Source organism: Neopelma chrysocephalum, unplaced genomic scaffold (assembly GCF_003984885.1).
Source record: "Neopelma chrysocephalum unplaced genomic scaffold, ASM398488v2 Primary Assembly neopelma1_96887, whole genome shotgun sequence".
Lineage (NCBI taxonomy): Eukaryota > Metazoa > Chordata > Aves > Passeriformes > Pipridae > Neopelma > Neopelma chrysocephalum.
In genome coordinates, this window is record NW_020925530.1 from 1193505 (window position 1) to 1214631 (window position 21127).

The 21127-nt window shown below is 42.8% G+C and overlaps 1 pseudogene; it reads left to right on the forward strand.

Moving 5' to 3' along the window:
• Window positions 1–9296: 9296 nt before the first annotated feature.
• LOC113960790 overlaps window positions 9297–21127 on the forward strand; it is a 23312-nt pseudogene continuing 11481 nt past the window's right edge.

Consider the following 21127-nt stretch of genomic DNA (forward strand, 5'->3'; position numbering starts at 1 on the left):
ATAGGATTGCCCTTGGGGAGGAAAAAGAGGAAGAATAAATTAATTTCAGTTTAATTGCTTGCTTGGTTTAGTATACATTAGTACTTATCCTTTTTACCATATACAAGATCTGGTATTTAAATTTTTTAATTTTTTTTTAACTGAAGAGTATATGGTCAATTAAGTTTTTGTTTTTTCCGTAGATCACAATCATGCAATCATGACAAGTGGTTTGTGAAGGGTTTTTTTTTGTGGGGAGTTTTGGTTTTGTTTTGGTTTTCTTTTTCCTTCCTCTTCCAAAACACATATGTGTGAGGTCTGGACTCTTTCCTGGAATAAACATGTTATATATTGATATGTGAAAAAGCAATCAGTATTTTGGAAGTCAGGTTCTTTCATGACCTTTGGTTTGGGTAAGCTTATTTTCAACTTTGACAAGCAAAAACTATCTTGTAATTTACTGTGTTCTTCAAGACTACATGAATATAGTTATGTTTTAACCCATGCTTCTCCAAGAGTATATGCAGTGCTTGATATATTTTTTTGAAAACATCTAACATGTCTAACCTTCCAGCAATCCTTCTTCCTATTACCTGTTATTGGTTAGACTGAGTAGAACCCCTTGTCAAAACCAAATGAGAAATATTTCCCAAAAGGCTACTGTAAAGAACACATGTAAAAATGCATGTAAATAATTGTTATTCATTTGGTGAAATGACTTGTGTGTCTGCTAACCATTAAGGAGAAGGTCTGCATTTTAGTAGCTTGGGAGGGCTTTCAAACACTTTAATTTATGGTCCCTAAAATAAATTAAACACTGCAGATCCTGATTTTGTTTAATTATTTGCTCATTTTTCTTAATTTCCTTTTGGGCTTAATTCAGTTTGTTTCTAACTATCCGTCTAAAATCCTACTGATGTATTGTGTGCTTTTGTCCTCTTTCCTCCTTAACCTACTTCTATCCTCCAACCCAAATAACATAATTATATAACTCCAAAATATTTGAATTATCAGTCCTTCACAGATTGTTTTATGCTTGGATCTGCTTTTTCAGGAGATAATTAATTAAAGGTTTGAGCTTGTATCATAAATGGTAATTGTATTTTATTAAATTTTAATATAAATTGATATTCAATATCAAATAATGTTTTTTAGGATATTATAAAATTATAAGGGTCCACTGCAATCTTTTGGCTTCTTGCATAAAATTGACAATAGAATTGTATGCATTAAATTCCTATGTATATTCATGTACCTAATAACTTCTTGCAAAATTGGACCAAAAATTTTGGAGAGCAATATTTTTAAATGCTAACTTTAGCCATTGGATTTTTGTTGTGGCCTTACACCATGAGTTGAAAGGTGTCAGGTATTTCCCCAAATGCATATTTACAGCTTTGTAAATTACTGACACAAGAAAATATTTAGATCAATGTCAACTGTGCATTTATTAAAATTATACTTTACTTAAATGAAATTAAATATATCAACAACAAAATTACACTTTGTGGGTACAGGCAGAGACAACGCTTTAATGCTTTATCCCATATAAAAAATATAATGATAAATCATATTTCTGAGTAGCATTGTTACATCAACTGTTGTGTGCACGTTTTATGTAAACCCAACCTAAATCTTTTCAATAAGTTAACTGTACTGACCATCTTTAGTTGTGAAGTTAACTTTCTAAGTGTCCTTGTATAATACATTTCCCACTTTTCTGTTTTAACAAGAACATAAGCTCCACAGCTATGCTTTCTGAGATCTATAGGATAGAAAAACCTATGACACTATTGCAATATTTTGTAAACATTCAGAAAATATTTTTTCAGACAAAAATACAGTTCCTAATTTCATTTTAAAAATAATAACTTCAGAGATTATTTTGGCGGAACAGAGTTTTGTCTTCTCTAATCTGGTTTCACTCTTGACCTGCAGAACTTGTATACTAATGCTGTTGTACCTGAGAATGTGACTTGATTTTTTCCACAGACAGCAGTCATTTTTGTCTATAAAAGATGGCAGAGACAGACTGTTTAAAAAGAACAGTTATACCATGGACATGACTCTTGACTAAGGGTAATCTGAAGCCACATTTTTTCTTTCTGTTTTTCATTTTTGCTCAAAGACACCATCCATATATTGTCCTGGTTTTCCAGTTGTATTGTTACCTTTATTTTCACTCATGGTACATAATTCCCAAAGCATATTCATTTTTTGATTTTATTTTTTTCTTTAGGTCTGTAGTGATACTTTTCCTGTATAATTTATGCACATGTTAATAATATCCATAGTAAAGCAGTGTAAGCCTACCACAGAACTGACACAGACCTCTCTTGTTATTTGAATTTATCTATACCAAGGTCACTAATTGTTGGGATGAAATTAAAAAGACCTGTCTGAATGTGACTCACGTATGTTTCATTCAGTGGGAATCTTTCAGACATACAGTTACAAGGAAAAATCTGTTAAAATGGATTTCTGTATATTTTGAAATGCAGTTACTTAAAATGGAAGGCTGGAAGTGCCCTTTTCTGACTCTGACATAGGGTTTTATTATCTTTTAATTATTATCTTGTTCCATCTTTGTGCCCTTCTCTTGTTTTATGTTCCTAATTATTTTTTTTTTGCTTTCTTTAACAGTGCTTCTAAGCCCTAGCTGAAGTTGCTTTCAGCTCAAGTATATTTGTTCAGGAATTAATTAAAAAGATGTTGCTTCTTTTGGTATTTTTGACTATTGTTCAGTTTTCAGGTATATTTTGTAGAGAATTTGTAGAACTTTGTGTAGTATTGGTGCTTGGTTTGATTTATTTAGGTATGGAACAAACTGTGTTTGGTCTTTCCTGCATCGAACTGGATTCAGCAAGCATAGAGGCTCAACTCTGAGGCATAGACTACATTTCCTATCGGTATAAGGCAACTGCAATAGAAAAATGTCCTCCTAGTCCCAGGGTAAGTTTGACTCAATACTGGTGTGCTTTTTTAAGGGTATGGTGCTGCCTCAGCCCTTCCCAGATTGGATTCTGAAACAAGAAGCTAGGCCCAAAAGAGTTAACTGAGATCTGGATCTGCTAAGAAGCCCCCCTAACATCTAATCGGTCTGTGTTACCATGGCTAGTTCTGTTCTGCTGTGCTGGTTTAAAAGTTAACCAGCAGGGGAAATGAACTCAACTCAAAAGAGAGATTATAAGTCAGAATAACAATTTATTAAAATAATACAATAAGTATGATTATACAGACAGACAATTGGTTTTAACCCACAAAACCCAAATGTATAACCCAGCACCCTGGGGTATGAACAAAAGTGGTGTTCCTTGGCCCCCCCTCGAGTCCAAAGTAAAGGGAGAGGGGAAAAACCTGCTGGTGGGAGAACTGCTGCAGTCTGGTCAGAAAATGGTGATTGCAGTCCAGTTGAGGGTGGTGGTCTCAGTCTGGTTGAGAGCGGTGAGCTGCAGTCTGGTTGAGAGCGGTGAGCTGCAGTCTGGTTGAGAGCAGTGGTCTGCAGTCTTCCTCTGGATCCCACGAGTGGTGCCAAGGTTCCGAAACTCCCAGTTTATATATTCTCCAGTTCAGGCGGGAGTGCTCAGTCCCTCCCTCAGAGAGGGGAATTCCATAAAAGGGTATCAGAGCGGGGAATTCCATAAAAGGGTATGAGGACAGGAACATCTTCCCACCTCGCAGGCCTCTACTGACAACAGTTTTTGGGAAATGGCATGGAAGGCTATAGAATACACAGTTTTGGGTTACACCCATCCAGTGATGAATTGGTCCCAGCCGTTCTAACCAGGACATCTGCTTACTGGACCAAAACTTAGAAGAATGCTAGAGGCAATATACAATAGGCCTAGGGGTAATAAATTAGGATAAGGTAAGATAAGGTAGACACTTGAATAGAAGAAATAGGCCTGGAGCCAGGGCTTTCTCCAAGCTTCACTGAGCTAGTCGAGAACAATGGTGTCGTGGTTTGAGACCCCTAAAATCCAATTCCCGAGTCCAAGCCCCCCCCCCACATCTCACCCCAGTGTGAGATGGGTTTTCCAGACACAACACAAGACTCAATATGGGGGGAAGGGAATTATATTACAATCACTACACAAATAAATATTATAATACAGTATATACATAATCTTAACCATTTCTCCTATGATAAATCAGTATTTACATTGGATCAGAACTCTTCTCCCTCCAATAAAAGTCCAGAAGGGAGAAGGAAAGATCCTTTCCACTCTCAGAGCAGCAACCTCTCTTCTTCCATGCAGCAGCTGTAGCTGGATCTCTTTCCAATACACACACGGGGGTCTCCTCTACCCCTCTCGGCCCTTCGACTCCAAGAGAAGGTCTCTCTATTCCGTGGACTGCGTAAGCAGGGACAGGCTCGCTTCACCACGTCATATCACAAAGCGCAGGGGTCTTTGTGACGGTCCCTTTCCTCAGGGGATTCAAGCTCCCTTGAGTCAGAACGTTAGGGCAGCTTTCAGTTGAAAGTCTTTGCCTCAACCGTTCTATCAGAGCTCCTTTGCTCTGTCTCAAACTGCCAGCTTGGCAGCACCAGTGGGGGGGCCAAGGTCACCCCCTCCACATTCTATCCGGCCGTCCCGGTCCAGCTCTGGGACGTCTCCGAGCTCTTAGCTCCTCTCTCTCCGGTGCTGCATGTTGCATTTTAGGACTTCCATCCAGTAGGAGTCCACCCCCTCCACTTAGGAGGGGTTTCAAAAGGGTTTTGGGGGGGGGTTGGTTCAGTTCTTACCCCAAAAACTCTCTGTATTGAGCTTCCTCTGCTCTGTTTCCATCTCTCTCTCTCTCTCTCTCTCTCCTTGCAGGAGTTCTCTCTGCGTTGCTGCATGCCATCTCTGCTGCATCCCTCTTATCTCTTGGCTTTCAGCCATAGCCTCTGCTCAGTGCTGTCTCTGCCGCCGCTTTCAGTATCTACGGCTCTCCACTCACAGCAAGGAAACTTCCCCCAGCTCTCAGCTACAGAACCTGGCTCAGTTTAGCACTGTTCCAAGTTCTTGTAGCCCCCATCCAGGGACTGGGGGGGGCCCAGCCCCCAGTGGGGCTCTGGGCCCCTCTCTCCTCGTGGCCTCAGAACATGGCTACTCTTCTCCAACAACTACAACATCCTTCTTTCCCGGTCTGGTTGTGATATGTTTAAATTTTGCAGGAGCGCTGATTGGATCAACCCCAAGGGACACCACCCCCTCGGGGGTTAGCATTTTTTTAACTCCAGGGGGAAAACTTTTTTTCCCCACCACAAATGGAAAGGTAAAAAGTTCGAAGTGATGAAGAGGAGCAAAGACCCCAGACTCATGGGAGGAAGAGTGAAAGCCCTACCAAAATTGAGGGCCAAGAGAAGCACTGCCCCAAGCTCCGCCTGAGCTCCACCTATACTCCACCTGTTATTAATATGTATAAATAGATGTTGTAATCATATGAATATCCATTTAATCATGTATGAAAATTGAATAAAAACCCCTGATTTTGTGTGAAACCTTTGAGCAAGTTTTCTGTGGTACGACCCATGCTTGCTCCCGACGTCAGCAATAAATACCTTTGCTGCTCAAAAGATCCAAAAGTCTTTGAGCAGTTCTTTAAACAGGATTTTTCGGATTCAATTCTTATATAGAATTTATGGTAATTTTAAATAGAATCCAATCTGACATGATGGTCTATATAGAGGAAACATTTTTGAGGATTTCACCATTTGTTCCTAGAAATGGAATTTATTCAGAAATGTACTGTAAAGTAATCCCCCAGAAAATGACAGTTCTGATATTTCAAGAAATACTTTGTGTTTACATGTTTGTTCAGAAGAGGCACAGTCATAGAATCATAGAATCAACCGGGTTGGAAAAGACCTCCGAGATCATCAAGTCCAACCCTTGATCCAACACTGCCGTGGTTACTAGACCATGGCACTAAGTGCCACATCCAGTCTCATCTTAAAAACCTCCAGGGACGGTGAATCCACCACCTCCCCGGGCAGCCCATTCCAATGTCTGATTACTCTCTCTGTAAAAAATTTTTTCCTAATATTCAACCCAAACCTCCCCTGGCAGAGCTTAAGACCATGCCCTCTTGTCCTACTGCTGGTTGCCTGGGAGGAGACCAACCCCCACCTGGCTACAGCCTCCTTTCAGGTAGTTGTAGAGAGTGATGAGGTCTCCCCTGAACCTCCTCTTCTCCAGGCTAAACAACTCCAGCTCCCTCAGCCTCTCCTCATAAGACTTGTGCTCGAGTCCCTTCACCAGCCTTGTTGCTCTTCTCTGGACCTGCTCCAGCACCTCAATATCCTTCCTGAACTGAGGGACCCAGAACTGGACACAGTACTCTAGGTGTGGCCTCACCAGCACTGAGTACAGGGGAAGAATCACTTCCCTGGTCCTGCTGACCACACTATTCCTGATACAGGCCAGGATGCCATTGGCCTTCTTGGCCACCTGGGCACACTGCTGGCTCATGTTCAGCTTCCTGTCACTCCAAACTCCCAGGTCCCTTTCTGCCTGGCTGCTCTCCAGCCACTCTGTCCCCAGCCTGTAGTGCTGCAGGGGGTTGTTGTGGCCAAAGTGCAGGACCTGGCACTTGGCCTTGTTGAACCTCATCCCTTTGGAATCAGACCATCTCTCCAGCTTGTCCAGGTCCTTCTGAAGAGCCCTCCTGCCTTCCAGCAGTCATGGTTAACAGATTCTAAACTTGACCCACTTTTTTTATCTGTGTGCAAAGCACACACATTATTCATGCTTTCTTTTTTTAACCTTTTCCAAATTAATGATTCAGGAAGCTTTTTTTCTATAAAGATCAATGCCAGTAGTCATATCTTGGGGATAGTTCTACAATAAAAAGGCATGTAAATAAGCTAGAAGAAACATTTTATATTTTCTAGGGCTTATAATCAATAATGTGTTTAAAATCATAAAATATTATGTGTCAACATTGTTGAAAGTATTAATTTTTAAAGGAAGTCTAATACACTCATAAAAAGCCCATTTAGAATAGAAATTTACTTGACAGAACTGTAAGAAGAAGGATTATCAAGATTTAATGTATTGCATAGAAATAGCAATCTCTTGGGAAGAATCCATTTTTAGATTCACCAGTTTCAAAGCCTACATCATCTCTCCCCTGCTCCTTAGTCTCCAACCTAAAGAAGGAGTTGCTCAGAGAGGGGTTACCAGGGTGATAATACATATGTTTACAAAGTATGCTAATGAAAAAGGGCTTTGGAATTGTCAGAGACTGGATTTGTATCTCACTGATTGATGGGTTGAATCAACCATCTTGTCTGTGTGCATGTGTGTGTGTCATGGGAGGGGCCATGGTTGGGCCTGCAGCCTCATGGCAGTAAGGCCCATGGTAAGGCCTGCAGCCAACATGGCGGATTGCACAGAATGCACATGGCCCAGGAGCCATGTGGCTGGGCTGTCAATCAAGGAAGGCCTGCCTGACAGCCCGCCCACACTGTACCTCCTGGAGCTTCTGATTGGCTATGGCACTCCTCACTTCAGCTAGGAGGGCAGTGAGTGGTCAAAGAACCAGATGTCCCGCCTGGAGGGAGTGGCCACGGTAGCCAAACTATAAAAGAGGCACACAAAACCTCCATCTTGGAGTTTGGTTTTTTGTCTCTGGACCAGCCACCATGTGACCTCTTGGCAGTAACTATATTTTTCTCTCCTCTCTTTCTCTCTTTATTCTTTCTTCTCTCAATCTCTTTTTTTTTCCTTTGCTCTTTTCTTCCTCTTGTGGGTAACTTAAAACCGACTGAGTGGTATTTCACTTAAGTTGTGGGTTGGTGTTTGCTGGGTCCAACAAAGGTTTCCTTCTCCACAGCGATGCCTGCTGGCTTGTAAAATCCTTGGGGGGTATAGAGGCAGAGCTCAGAATGCTGTTTGGAGGGAGGCAGGGGAGTCCTTTTGTTCCGAGTAGCTTGCTATGAAGTGTAATGCTTTTGTGGAATATTTTCCTTGGTTGCATGTTGCTCCTGTAAAGCCTTTTTGCCAAAACGACTATTTTCTCACTAAATTAAAAGAAACGTCTTAGAAAAGTGTGTAGCCTTTTCTCCAGATGTGAACTCAAGGTATCAAAGAACTAAAGGCTTTGCAAGAGTTCGTGTGGATGAAATCTCTTGAAGTCTGAAATTAAAGTGAAACGCCTGGTAAAGCTTGAGGCTTCAGGACCAGGGTGTAACAGGGATTATAGATTTGAAACTAAGTTTTTTCAGTTGTTGCATAGAGAGATTTGGGATTTTGGAACATCAGTCCTATGAATCCTCCAAATTGAATTTTGTTGTTGCTGTTGTTACAGTATAAAAGATTTAATTTGATGAATGTCACATATTTAAGATCAGGAGGAAGCTTGAAACATATTCCATGTATTGTCATAGACATGTTTCAAATTAATTTGTAAAATTGAAGATTTTAGAAAGTGGAGGTAGAGCTTTCCATGTTACAAAGATGCTTGTTCTAATTAAAACAGAACAAGTGTTTTAATTCAGACCTGTAGAGTTCAACAAATTAACTTAGCTGAAATCAAAGTGTCCCTGGTGTGATGGTTTGGAGCTGGCTCCCTGCCAAGTCCCCAAACCCCACTGCAAGAGCTCCCCCCCAACCAAGGGAAAAGAAAAAAAAAACAAGAGAACTGAAATAAGAGAGAGCTAAAGCAATATATATATTTACACTTATATTACATTTATATACAATTACAACTATATGCACATAAGAAACTCCCAACACCCGAAAACAAAAAAGGGAAAAGGGACAAAACAAACAAACAAAAAAACCCCAAAATAAAACAAAACAAGAGGTATACACACTCAATAAACAACTAGCCAAAGAAAACATTAATACTTTCCTTGAGATAGCACAATTGCGCTCAATGCCACTGCCACGCTACCGGACCCCGGATCAGCAGAAAGAACAGGCCCCGTAGGCCTGACCAGGCCTCAGCTCCCCCACAGAAGCGAGACCAGCTGCCGGAGTCTGCTGTCTCCAAACCTCGCCAGAAGAGACAAGAGGAAGAGGCTTCTCTCTCCGTCTATTTATATGTTTGATTACGTAAAGGAATAGGATGGAATACTTCCTTCCTTCCTTCCTGGTTGCCAGGAAGGAAGGCCTAGACTCAAAACCATTACACCTGGGAATATTAAATGTAAATATTGAATTGGGGGTTTTTCTATGCTCAATTGTAGCTGTGATAACAAATGCTTTGTGCTAATGAATTTTTTTCTTTAATAGTTTTCTTTCTCTTCTCTGACATTTACAGAACGACTGACTGCAAAGAACAATGCACAGTGTATATCCTGATGACGCTTTGTGTGCTGTGACATGGTTTTTACCATGGCATCTGAGACTGAAAAGGCCCATGCTCTTCTCTAAACTTTCACCCCAGCTTCAGTTATTTCTAGTCTAGGTTTGGGAATATTCTGCTTTGTAGCAGACAGACTTCTGCATTTTTTCTTCGTTCAGCAAAATGACAGGCTCCAAGCCTTCTCTGATAATGCAGTGCATGGTATACTAGGAATGTGGTCCTGGGCAACAGTGATTAGACTCGGAAAAAAAAGTGATTGCACTGAAGTCACTCTGGCTGGCTTCCATGCCTCTGTCCCTGATGGTGGACCATTTCTTTCTTGCTGACTCCCTGTCATTAAAGGTAAGTCAATAGATCAGTGATTGTTTATTTTTTTGTTGTTTATCACTGTTTACTTTATTGTTCTTCTACCATAACCTTAAAAAAAATTCCAATGATACTTTAATTAGATACATTTTAAAGCATATATGGAAATTATATAGTTATACAGTTTTTATGATTTTTAAAAGCCCTAGAATATATTTTATATCCGCTGTTAAGTTCTACCTCTTACAAGGCTCTGAAAAAGAATTCTGAAAGCCCTTGTACATGATATTCTATGTGTATCACATATTTACTTTGTTATCCAAGTTAAACAGTTAAGTGCTGCCATGCACACTTTGCGTATAAAGTGAGTCATTCCGTTTCTGTTTACAATAAGGGGTAGAAATATCTAGAAAGTAGATCATCCAACTGCTGTTTTGTTTCATCCAGTCTTACTGAGGAGTAGTACATTTGGTTTTAGCCAACCCTAAATATTTCTCCCACAAACAAGCTATATATGAGCTGTTCACCATTAAAAAGGCAGTCTGCATTTGTCCTTAAATATAGTTGGCTGTAAAAAATAATAAAAAATCAAATATCAAACTTTTTAATAGAAAGAAAAGAGTGAATTGGCTCTTGTTAAGGAATATATGTGATCATTATGTGTTTGCAGCCCCCCCCCGGAAGCCTCGCGGTGGCCGCGAGGGCGCCCCCCGCAGAAGCCTCGTGGTGGCCGCGGGGGCGTGACCCCCTGGGCCCGCGTGGGGCCGCTGCCCGCCCCCCAACCTCCCCTCCCAGCGGGGGAAAGGAGAGAGGGAGCTTCGCCGGCATGCCTTTGTGCCCTCGTGAGAAAGGAGAGTGGAAGCCTCGGTGCACACAGAGGTTTGCCGCACTGGTTGGGGGGGGGAGGGGAATGGTGCCAGGCGGGCCGTGGGGGTCCTCGGACTGGAGGGTGGGCAGGTGCGTGGGAAGATAAGAGGTAACACGGTGGGAGGAGGATAAGGTCAGGGTAGATAATGGTATCCTCTGGCGGATGGGGGTCTCGGCTGGGCTGGGACCTGGAGAGGTACTCGAGCCTTAGGTGGGTACAGGGACCGGAACGGTTTTGTTCGTTTGTTTGGTTTTGGCTCACCTGCGGCTACTGCCCAGGTTGGGCATGTTCTGGATAAATTCGTTACATCCTGAAAGGGTGGTCAGGACAAAGGGTTGATCCTGGGTGTTTCCCTGGGATTGAATGTAGACAGGTGGCAGAAAAGTGGGAAATGTAGGACTTGCCCTAATCGTTTTTAATAGTAGGATTGTAGCCTGTGTAATCCTATGTGGTTGCGAGCTATGCTGGCGATGGTACATGCCTTCAGTAGGGTCGCCCATGCCAGACAGGTCAAAACTGTAGGGTCAGATACAATACATCCTTGGGCAGGATGAGCTCGTTAGCCTTCTGGCAACCATCCTAGGAGAAGGACAACTCTAATCCCAAACCCGGGCAGATGGAGCTTGCTTAGCCCTGTAAGGCCATCCATCTAAGAGAAGGTCACTCTAATCAAACCTACGTCCTGAGGACCTCGCTGCCACCATCCAAGCTCCCTCGGCCCTGGCAGATGAACCTTAGGATTAAAGGGTGGGTTCAGTTCCGCGCATGCTGCGTCTCACCTAAAAAATCCATTGCGCAGGCTTGAAGGCTTTACCCACATGCAAAAAGCCCTGTAGTGACAGGCGAGGGTCGAAACGGCAGGTGAAATGTGCACTGGAAGCCACAGACCCAACCCTGCATGCAGGAGGTTCAGGATATTGGTAATTTGAGACTGACCGGAGATGACAGTCTCTTGGGGCAGCACCCTGAACAACCAAGCAACCTTTTCAAGGACAGCACTGCTTGCTCCACTCGGAGAGGTGCCTAGAAAAGGTGGCCTAAACAAAGTGTATTAGGGAGGAGGAGGAGGTTTGAGGATATACTGAAGCTTGAAACCATGACACCGTTGAAAGCTTAACAAAAACCAAGATTTATTACCAAGAGGGTGGCCAACAAAACAAACAAACCCAGAAGGGAGGAAGGAGGAGAGAAATAAGCCCCAATTACCCAGCTGTTGCCCATAAAGTTATCTTACTGACCTAGCGTGCCTAAAATTACCCATAGCAGAAGCGGCATCCTTGGAGAGTCAGTAAGTTCACAAAACTAGCAGGCGTCCCCGCTGAAAGGCAATGTTGTCCTTGATGTGAAGTTAACTCCCCTCCAAGAAAGCACTATCTACTTTTATACAGTTAACTGAGTGACCACAACCTCCCAGGTGTGGCCAGCACCGCCCAGCCAGAGGCCCTCAGTCCCACCTCCCGGTTATGTAAGTGCAGCTCTTCTGCGCATCCGTGAGGACTTTGGAAATCCCCTCACGCAGGCGCAGTATGTTTTGGGGGTCTTTCTTAATTGAGTCTGGGGGCGAGCCTTCCTCCCCTCCTCATCAGAATTTCCTTCAAATGCCCTTGGCGGACAACTGGCCAATCACAGAATACCAATTAAAACAGTTTATACAAGAAGCTCTCTTCAAGGACAACTTTCCCCTTTATCAGTGCTTGTTTTCCCATAACTTGGCAGGGAAAGAGCAAAACTTTCACAGGAGGCAGGGCCAAACACAGACCAAAAGTATCAGCATAAATTCGCCCTGAAACACAAAGCTCATCTCCACCTTCACCGGGTTGGTTAACTGCAGGCGAACGGGCATCTTCTTCCAATGCGGTCGCTCAAAGATCAAAAGACAAAGGCATGCACCTGCCTCCAAAGGTGTACCTAAATTAACTCTAGCATGTTGAAACATCAGAACCATGCTCGATTCTGCGGATAGTGGACATCCTGAGTGTCGTTCTGCCCTAATCGCCCATGAACTGGCTCGTCTCAACATCGACATTGCTGCTCTCAGTGAAGTTCGCCTTCACGAGGAAGGCAGCCTCAGAGAACATGGTGCCGGTTACACACTCTTTTGGTCAGGTAAGCCCAGAACCGAAAAACACCTCTCAGGAGTTGGATTCATGATCAAAAACTCTATTGTTCCTAAACTCGAAAATCTGCCAACAGGTCACTCTGACCGCATTATCTCCCTGCTCCTTCCACTATACAACAAGCAACATGTTGTCCTCGTTAGTATATATGCCCCTACTCTCCAAGTTGACCCTGCTGAAAAAGATAAATTTTACACTGACCTGCGCCACCTTACCCAAAAGGTGCCCACAGATGATAAGATCATTATCCTTGGTGATTTCAACGCCAGAGTAGGTAAGAATTTTGAAGCATGGAAAGGAATATTAGGCAAGCATGGCGTTGGAAACTGCAACAATAATGGTCGACTCCTGCTAGAATTCTATGCAGAACAACAACTCACCATCACTAATACTATCTTTCAGCAGAAAAATAGTCTGAAGACAACCTGGATGCACCCCAGATCTAAGCATTGGCACCTCATTGATTATGTCTTGGTGCGACGGAGAGATGTCCGCGATGTCTACCATACCCGCGTGATGCCCAGCGCAGAATGTCAAACAGACCATAAGCTTGTGCGCTGCAAACTCAACTTCAATCTCAAATTCAAATCTAAAAGGGGCAGTATCCCAAGGAGAAGACTCCAAGTTAACAATCTCCAATCAGCCACAGTGAGACACAAATTCCAGGCAAACCTTGAAACTAGGCTCGAAAACCATTCCACAGATTCTGCAGATTCCTCTCCTGAAACAATTTGGCATCATATTAAAAGCAGCATCCTGCAATCCTCTGAAGAATCCTTAGGGTTCTCCCTCGAGAAGAACAAGGACTGGTTTGATGAAAATAATCAAGAGATCCAGGAATTGTTGAGGTAGAAGAGATCTGCTCATCAAGCACACCTTGCAGTGCCATCCTGTCACGCAAGAAAAATAGCCTTTAGTCTTGCATACTGCAAGCTCCAACAGAAACTCTGGGACATCCAGAACAAGTGGTGGATCAATCTAGCTGCAATAACTCAATTATGCGCAGATACAGGTGATCACAAAGGATTCTATGAGGCCCTGAAAACAGCATACGGGCCTACATACCAAGTCCAAAGCCCTCTACTCAGCGCTGATGGTCAAACGCTTCTAACAGATAAAACCTCCATTCTGAATTGATGGTCTGAACACTTTCAGACTCTTTTCAGTACCAACCGTGTAGTCCAAGACTCAGCAATTCAGTCCATCACACAACAACCGGTAAAGTATGAATTGGATACTGCCATCACTTTAGGAGAAACCCTCAAGGCCATACAGCAGGTGAAAATCGGCAAGGCTGCTGGGGTTGATGGAATTCCACCTGAAGTCTGGAAACATGGGGGCGTTGCACTCCATGCCAAATTTCACGAGTTTGTGGTGCACTGTTGGGAACTAGGTGAACTACCATCAGACCTTCGTGATGCAGTCATCATCACTTTGTATAAGAAGAAAGGAGATAAATCAGATTGCTCAAATTACTGTGGTATTACTCTGCTCTCCATTGCTGCCAAAATCCTGGCAAGAATACTCTTGTACAGACTAATACCCGCTATAGCAGAAGGAATTCTACCTGAAAGTCAGTGCGGTTTCAGAGCCAACAGGAGTACCACAGACATGATATTCATTCTCAGACAACTGCAAGAGAAGTGTAGGGAACAGAACAAAGGTCTCTATGTAACCTTTGTCGACCTCACCAAGGCTTTCGATACTGTGAGCAGAAAAGGCCTGTGGCAGATTTTGGAACGTTTATGTTGTCCCCCCAAGTTCCTTAAAATGATCATCTCACTCCACGAGGATCAGCACGGCCAAGTCAGATATGGCAACACACTTTCTGAGCCCTTTCTAATAACGAATGGTGTGAAACAAGGCTGCGTTCTCGCTCCTACCCTATTCACAGTCTTTTTCAGCATGATGCTCCAAAGGGCCACGGCAGACCTGGATGATCAGGATGGTATCTACATTCGATATCGTATTGATGGAAGCCTATTCAACCTAAGGCGACTGAAGGCCCACACCAAGACCTTAAACCATCTTGTCCAGGAGCTGCTTTATGCTGATGACGCCGCCCTTGTTGCCCACACAGAAGCAGCTCTGCACCGTTTAACATCCTGCTTTGCAGATGCTGCTGAGTTCTTTGGGCTGTAAGTCAGCTTAAACAAGACTGAAGTTCTCCATCAACCTGCACCTCAGGAAGTCCTCCATCATCCCCACATCACCATTGGCCAATCAGAACTCAAATCAGTCCAGCAGTTTAATTACCTAGACAACCTCATCTCCTCAGATTGTAAGATTGACGGAGAGATAGACAACAGGTTAGCAAAGGCATATAGTGCTTTCAGAAAAGTCCGTAAACGGGTATGGCATAATAAACACTTGGAGAAAAGTACCAAGATCAGTGTTTACAAAGCCATAGTGCTGTCTACTCTCTTATACAGATCTGAATCATGGGTCATCTACCGCCACCACCTGCGTCTCCTAGAAAGCTTCCATCAATGCTGCCTCTGTACAATCCTAAACATCCACTGGTCAGATTATGTGACCAATACATCTGTTCTAGAACAAGCAGCAGTCACAAGTATTGAGGCCATGTTGCTGAGAACACAGCTGCGCTGGGCAGGACACATCTCAAGGATGAAGGACCACCGCCTCCCTAAGATCTTGCTTTATGGTGAACTTGCCACCGGCTGCCGCAAGAGAGGAGCCCCAAAGAAAAGATACAAGGACTCCCTGAAACAACATCTCAGCCTTGGCCATATTGATCATCATAACTGGTCTACTCTGGCCTCAAATCGGGAGGCCTGGAGACACACCATCTATAACGCAGCTGTCTCCTTTGAGAACGCACGCGGGATCACTCTTGAGGAGAAAAGACAACACAGAAAGAACCGTGTCTTGCAGAATATACCACCTAAGGAGTCTTTCTGCTGTGCCTTTTGCAATCGGATATGTCTATCTCGTATTGGCCTTTTTAGCCACCAGCGTGCTTGTAACAAATGTGGATAGAGCCTTCTTAAATCTTCGTTCGCGAAGCCTAGCCATGATGATGTGTTTGCAGAACTGTTTGTTAGGACAGAGTTTCTCAATAGGATTAGTACTATCAGACTATGGCATTCTTTTTCGGTGGTTCTCTAGTGTTTTAGGTGTATCCTGTTCCTGCTTCTCCATTCACACATGTGCCTGCTCTAAAAATATATACCCAACTTTCTTTGACCGCTACAGTCTGTTCTGTATACTATCCAAAACACTTGAACCTTTCACAAGGTACGTCTGTGCCAGCCCCAGCCACAGTTCTCTTAACACTGCCCCCAGATCTCATACCTCAGGCAAACACTCTGTGCCCTCAGCTTGTCATCAGGAATTTGCTCTGCTCAGCAACATAAGTCCTCACAGTTTGATTATGCTGGTGTTGCTAGCATACATATACATGCTACTTACTGTCTCTTTACTGTCTTCAGTGAGGCAGGGTTAAATATGCTTACACTTTCCATGATGGAGAACATTTTTAGCCTGTCCCTAGTATCCCAAACAAAGTAAATTATTGCAGTTTAATGCATTAATTTGTTCCTATGGTTTTTTTTACTCCCAAGCAGCTAGAAATTGATTTTCTAATATCCAGTGTAAATTATCATTGTTGACAGTTAAATCTTGTTTTCTTATTCTTTAAGGCTTCTCTGTGAAAGACAACTGTTTTCTGTGCTTTCTCCAAAAACATTTTACATATTAGAAATACAAGATCTGCAGGTAGAAAAATAGCCCTTTAGTAGCCAAACTTACATAGCTGAGGTGAGGAGAAGGCAAGATGTCCAAAGGCTTTTATAGTCATTTGCCTACTTAATTCCTCCCCCTTCCATATGTTAATTGGGCATATTGTTTACCTGTAAACCATATCCTGTGTAGGTCTCTAGACCCTTACAGCAGTAATAGTGTTACTTTTACAACTTGAAAAACCATTATGCTTTACAAAAAGTCTCTTCTTGACTAAATAACTTGCAAGAAAAGGCTGAAGAGCCTGGATTTATGTTTTTTAAAGCTCTTAATATTTTTTTGTCTTTTCTCATTTGACTTTTGCATAAATTATCTTTAACAGGTATTGACCCAAACTGCATATAGTATTTTAGGTGAGACTTCATTTGAATAATTTGTTACAGGTTTTATGTCCTCTTGCAATGCCATCAGAGTCTTTTCAGTTTGTGATATAATGTAATCCCCATAAACATTTCTGCTGTATTGTTGTCTGGCTAGCTAGACCTGATTATAATAGGGTATTTTGCTTTTATCACCTTAATATGATGCACCTTTCAGCTTCATGTAATAATTTCAGGCTGCTATGTAATTTATTACTTCATGGGATAACTTTTTTTACTACTTGTTGGTTCTAGCCCCACTCTTCATCTTTAAATTGCAGGATTGAAAGTGATTTGAGACCACATTGTTTATTGCTTATGCAACACATTACAAAGTAACTAATAAATTAAGAAATATAATTACCTAACCACACTATTACTAATTTGTAACAATTATATTTATCACATTACTATATACAATTATCTATAAAGCTCTTCATCATCACTCTTAAATATGATGATGGGTTACTTTTTTGAAGTAGCCTTTTTGTGCAGTACAAGGCAATGCCTTATACCTCCAGTTGCTATCTTCACATTACTCTAGTCATCTACTCCTGTTCCTGCTGACACAGCTCACTGCTTGGGCTATTTGGCTGTTGGGCTGTTTTTTATGGTTTCATCATTATTTTTCTAGAGTATTCAGGGTAAATAGTCACCTGTGGTGTTTATATCATGCCTGCTCAGCTGGTGCTAAGTAAAAAACTCAGAAGCAGTTAACTGAGGGTGAGATAAGGAAAGGGTTTAATTGTGCCAAGGCAAAAGATGTTACATGACGCGCCCTTGCTGTGCTTGAGATGTTACATTTTATAACAATATCTGTCCAATCCCAGGGACCCCTGGTGGCCTAGTGGTTAGCATGCGGCACTCTCACCGCTGCGACCCAGGTTCGATTCCCCAGTCCCCCGGGCAGATGGAGCTCGTTAGCCCTGTGAGGCCATCCATCTATGAGAAGGTCACTCTAAACAAACCTACGTCCTGAGGACCTCACTGCCATTGTCCAAGCTTGCTTGGCCCCAGCAGATGAACCTTAGGATTAAAGGGTGGGCTCAGTTCAGCGCAAGCTGTCTCTCACCTAAAAATAAAAAATCCATTGGGCAGGCTGGAAAGGTAAAAGACCTTTCCCAAAATCTTCGTTCGCGAAGACTGGCCATTATTATTATTATTATTGTCCAATCCCAAGTGTATCCACCCCGTTACTTTTGCCCTGATCCACCCTCTGGCCCACCCCCTGGCCCACCCCCTGGGAATTGGGTCTGGGGGCTTTTCTTCATCATCTTCATCTTCTTTGGGGCACAGAGGGTACAGAGTCACCTAGTTCTTGACTCTGTTCTGTGGTTTAGGCCAAGATACAAGCATTCTCCAAACAGAACAGGCCTTGCCTTGACAAGGGACTAAACATTTCTACTGGATTCGGGGGTAGGATTGATATAGGATACATGGAATGGGGTAAGAGGGTTAAGGAATTTGTAAACTAAAGGGTGCTACAGGGTAGAGGGATAAGGGCTGCTGCTTTTAAAATCTACTTCTACTACTTATAAAACTTATAAAGCTTACAAAAATTAGAAAAATAAAAACTAATAGGGGCTTAAGGCATCAGTCCCCCCTTAGAGACTGGACAAAATCCAAAGGTCTTGTCCAATCTCTACTTACACCTACAACAACTATAACATCGGTACATGCAGTGAGCTATTATACTAACACTAAGTATGTACATCACTAGAATAAACAGTTGTTTCATCCATGTCCAATTCGGTAACCATGAAGTGAGTTTGTGGAGGACATCTCCTAAACCCAGGGAGACATCATCCAGAGATATTTGGTGTAAGATTTTGGTTTGATTTCGAATTGCGGCCAAATCATTATTAATTCTACCAGTCTGGTCTATGTAAGAGCAGCAACTGGTGTTGATAACTTTACACATGCCTCCCTGTGAGGCTAGCAAGAAATTGAGGGCCATTTGGTTTTGTATTACTACATGAGACAAGCTTTGGAATTGTTCTTTTAGGGCTTCAATTGCATCCAAAGTGTGATCTTGAATGTTTTCCATGACAGCTGAAATGTTTACAATTGCTTTTTCCAATTCACTCACTCCTAGAGATGGGACTAAAGCTCTGACTATGCTGTGGAAAATTGTAGGACTCTCAATAAGGGGATTGTTAGTTCTTTTCACCCTTTTTGGATAGGTTTTATCCCATTCTTGTTCGTCAATTGGGTCGAGAATTGTTATATTTGGGATCACTGCCCCTAGGGCACAGGCCCAATCTTTATCAAGGGGTAAAACTTTCCAGGCCTCCTTTTCACAGATCCAGTACCATCCTGAACCCTGGGGAGGAGTTAATCTCAAAGGGAACTGTGCCATCCCTGCAACAATTTCTGGGTTTATCCCTTCTTTTGAATTGTTTTTATCACAGTGGGGAGGAGAATGATTTTTCCTGTAGCGTTTACAATCATGCAGGGAACAACATCCTGATTAGAAATCACATTACTTAGGGCCACCGGATAATAAGCCTCTGTAACTGGCTTCCAGGTTCCTGGGAAATTTATCATGGACTTACCAAAGTTTGTCCCATTTAGTAAAATGCCAATTAGGGGCCAGTCACTATCCTCATCATCAATTGCTGGTACTTGCGTACAAATCCAGCATTCAGTTTTCCGAAGAATTTTTGATACATTTTGGACTAGGGCCACATGCAATTTTTGATCCCAAACTCGGTTCATAGTTACCGGTTGCACGAAAAGAATACACAACAAAACCAGTCTATTCCACATCTTCTTCGTCGGTGTCCGGTTCTAATTGGCTGGTTGTTCCAGGAGCTGGTGCTCTTTTGACTCTGGAATAGCGGAACCAGGATTCTCTGCCAGCGACTTTGACGGCGGTGAGGGAAGTCAGCAGGACTTGGTATGGTCCTCTCCACTTGGCTCGCAAGAGGTCACTGTTCCACCACTTGACGTAGACCCAGTCTCCTGGTTGGAAGGGATGAGCAGGGGTGTCCAGTCCTATGGGTCTGGATAACTCAATGACCTTCTGGAGCTTCTGCAAAGTAGAGCCTAAAGCAATCAAATAGTTTTGTAAATCGGCTCTCCCTCTTATGTGTACGTCCCCTGGTATGTGTGGTGCCTGATATGGTCTTCCATACAGTATTTCATATGGACTTATGTTATCCCTCCGCCTTGGTTGGATACGAATCCTCAGCAGAGCTAGTGGCAAAGCTTGAACCCACGACATAGATGTTTCCTGACAAATTTTGCTAATTTGCATTTTCAGAGTACCATTCATTCATTCAACTTTGCCACTAGCCTGAGGTCTATAGGGGGTATGTAGGTCCCAGACAATTCCCAGGATGCGGCACACCTCTTTTACTATTGTCGCAATAAAATGTGTTCCTCTATCTGATGACATTCCTAGAGGAACCCCAAACCTTGGAATTATGTGGTTAAGTAAAGCTTTTACCACTTCCCTCGCTGTGTTAGTACGACAGGGGTATGCTCCAGGCCATCCACTGAAAGTGTCAACCAACACAAGTATGTATTTATACCCCCCCATGGTGGTAACTCAGCAAAATCTATTTGCCAGTAATCTCCGGGTTGATCTCCAGCCTTTGTTACCCCTAATACCACTCTCTTTGTTGTATCTGGGTTATTTTGCTTACAGATTTCACACTTACCTACTATGGACTGTACAGCTTCAGTCATACCTGTCCCTATTACTGTTTTCTTTAGATGTTTTAGAAGGTTTTCTGTTCCCCACTGGGTAGCCTCGTGTTCCTGTTGAGCTATTTCCCTAAGGAGCAGTGGTAGAACTATAACCTGTCCTGTAGGGGTAACAGCCCACCCCCCTTCCTTGATTTCAGCTTTCAGTGATTTAATTAACTGGTTGTCTTTCTCATCATATTTAGGGGTGTATTTTGTTAAATCAATTTCTCTTTGCGGTACTATTGCTAGGATGCCTTTTTCTGCAGCCCCTTTTGCTGCTTGATCAGCAAAATGATTTCCCAACTCGGGAGTTGTTTTCCCCTTTTGGTGGGCTCTGCAATGCATAATAGCTACCTCTTCCGGTTTCCAAATACTCTGCAGGAGTGCATGGATTTGGTCTGCATGCTTGACTCCACTGCCTTGGGCTGTCAGTAGTCCTCTCTCTTTCCAGATGGCTCCGTGGGCATGTACAACATTAAATGCATATTTTGAGTCAGTCCAGATATTTACCTTCTTTCCTTCGCTCAGTTCCAAGGCTCTTGTCAGCGCGATTAGTTCTGCCTTTTGGGATGACACATCTGCTGGCAAGGCCTTTGCCTCGATCACTTCATCTCTGGTCGTCACTGCATACCCTGTGAAGCGCTTACCATCTCGCATGAAGCTGCTTCTGTCTGTAAACAGTTCCCAGTTGTCTCCGTCTGAAGAGACTGGAAGGTTTGCTAAAGAGAATGAGTTATGGGACG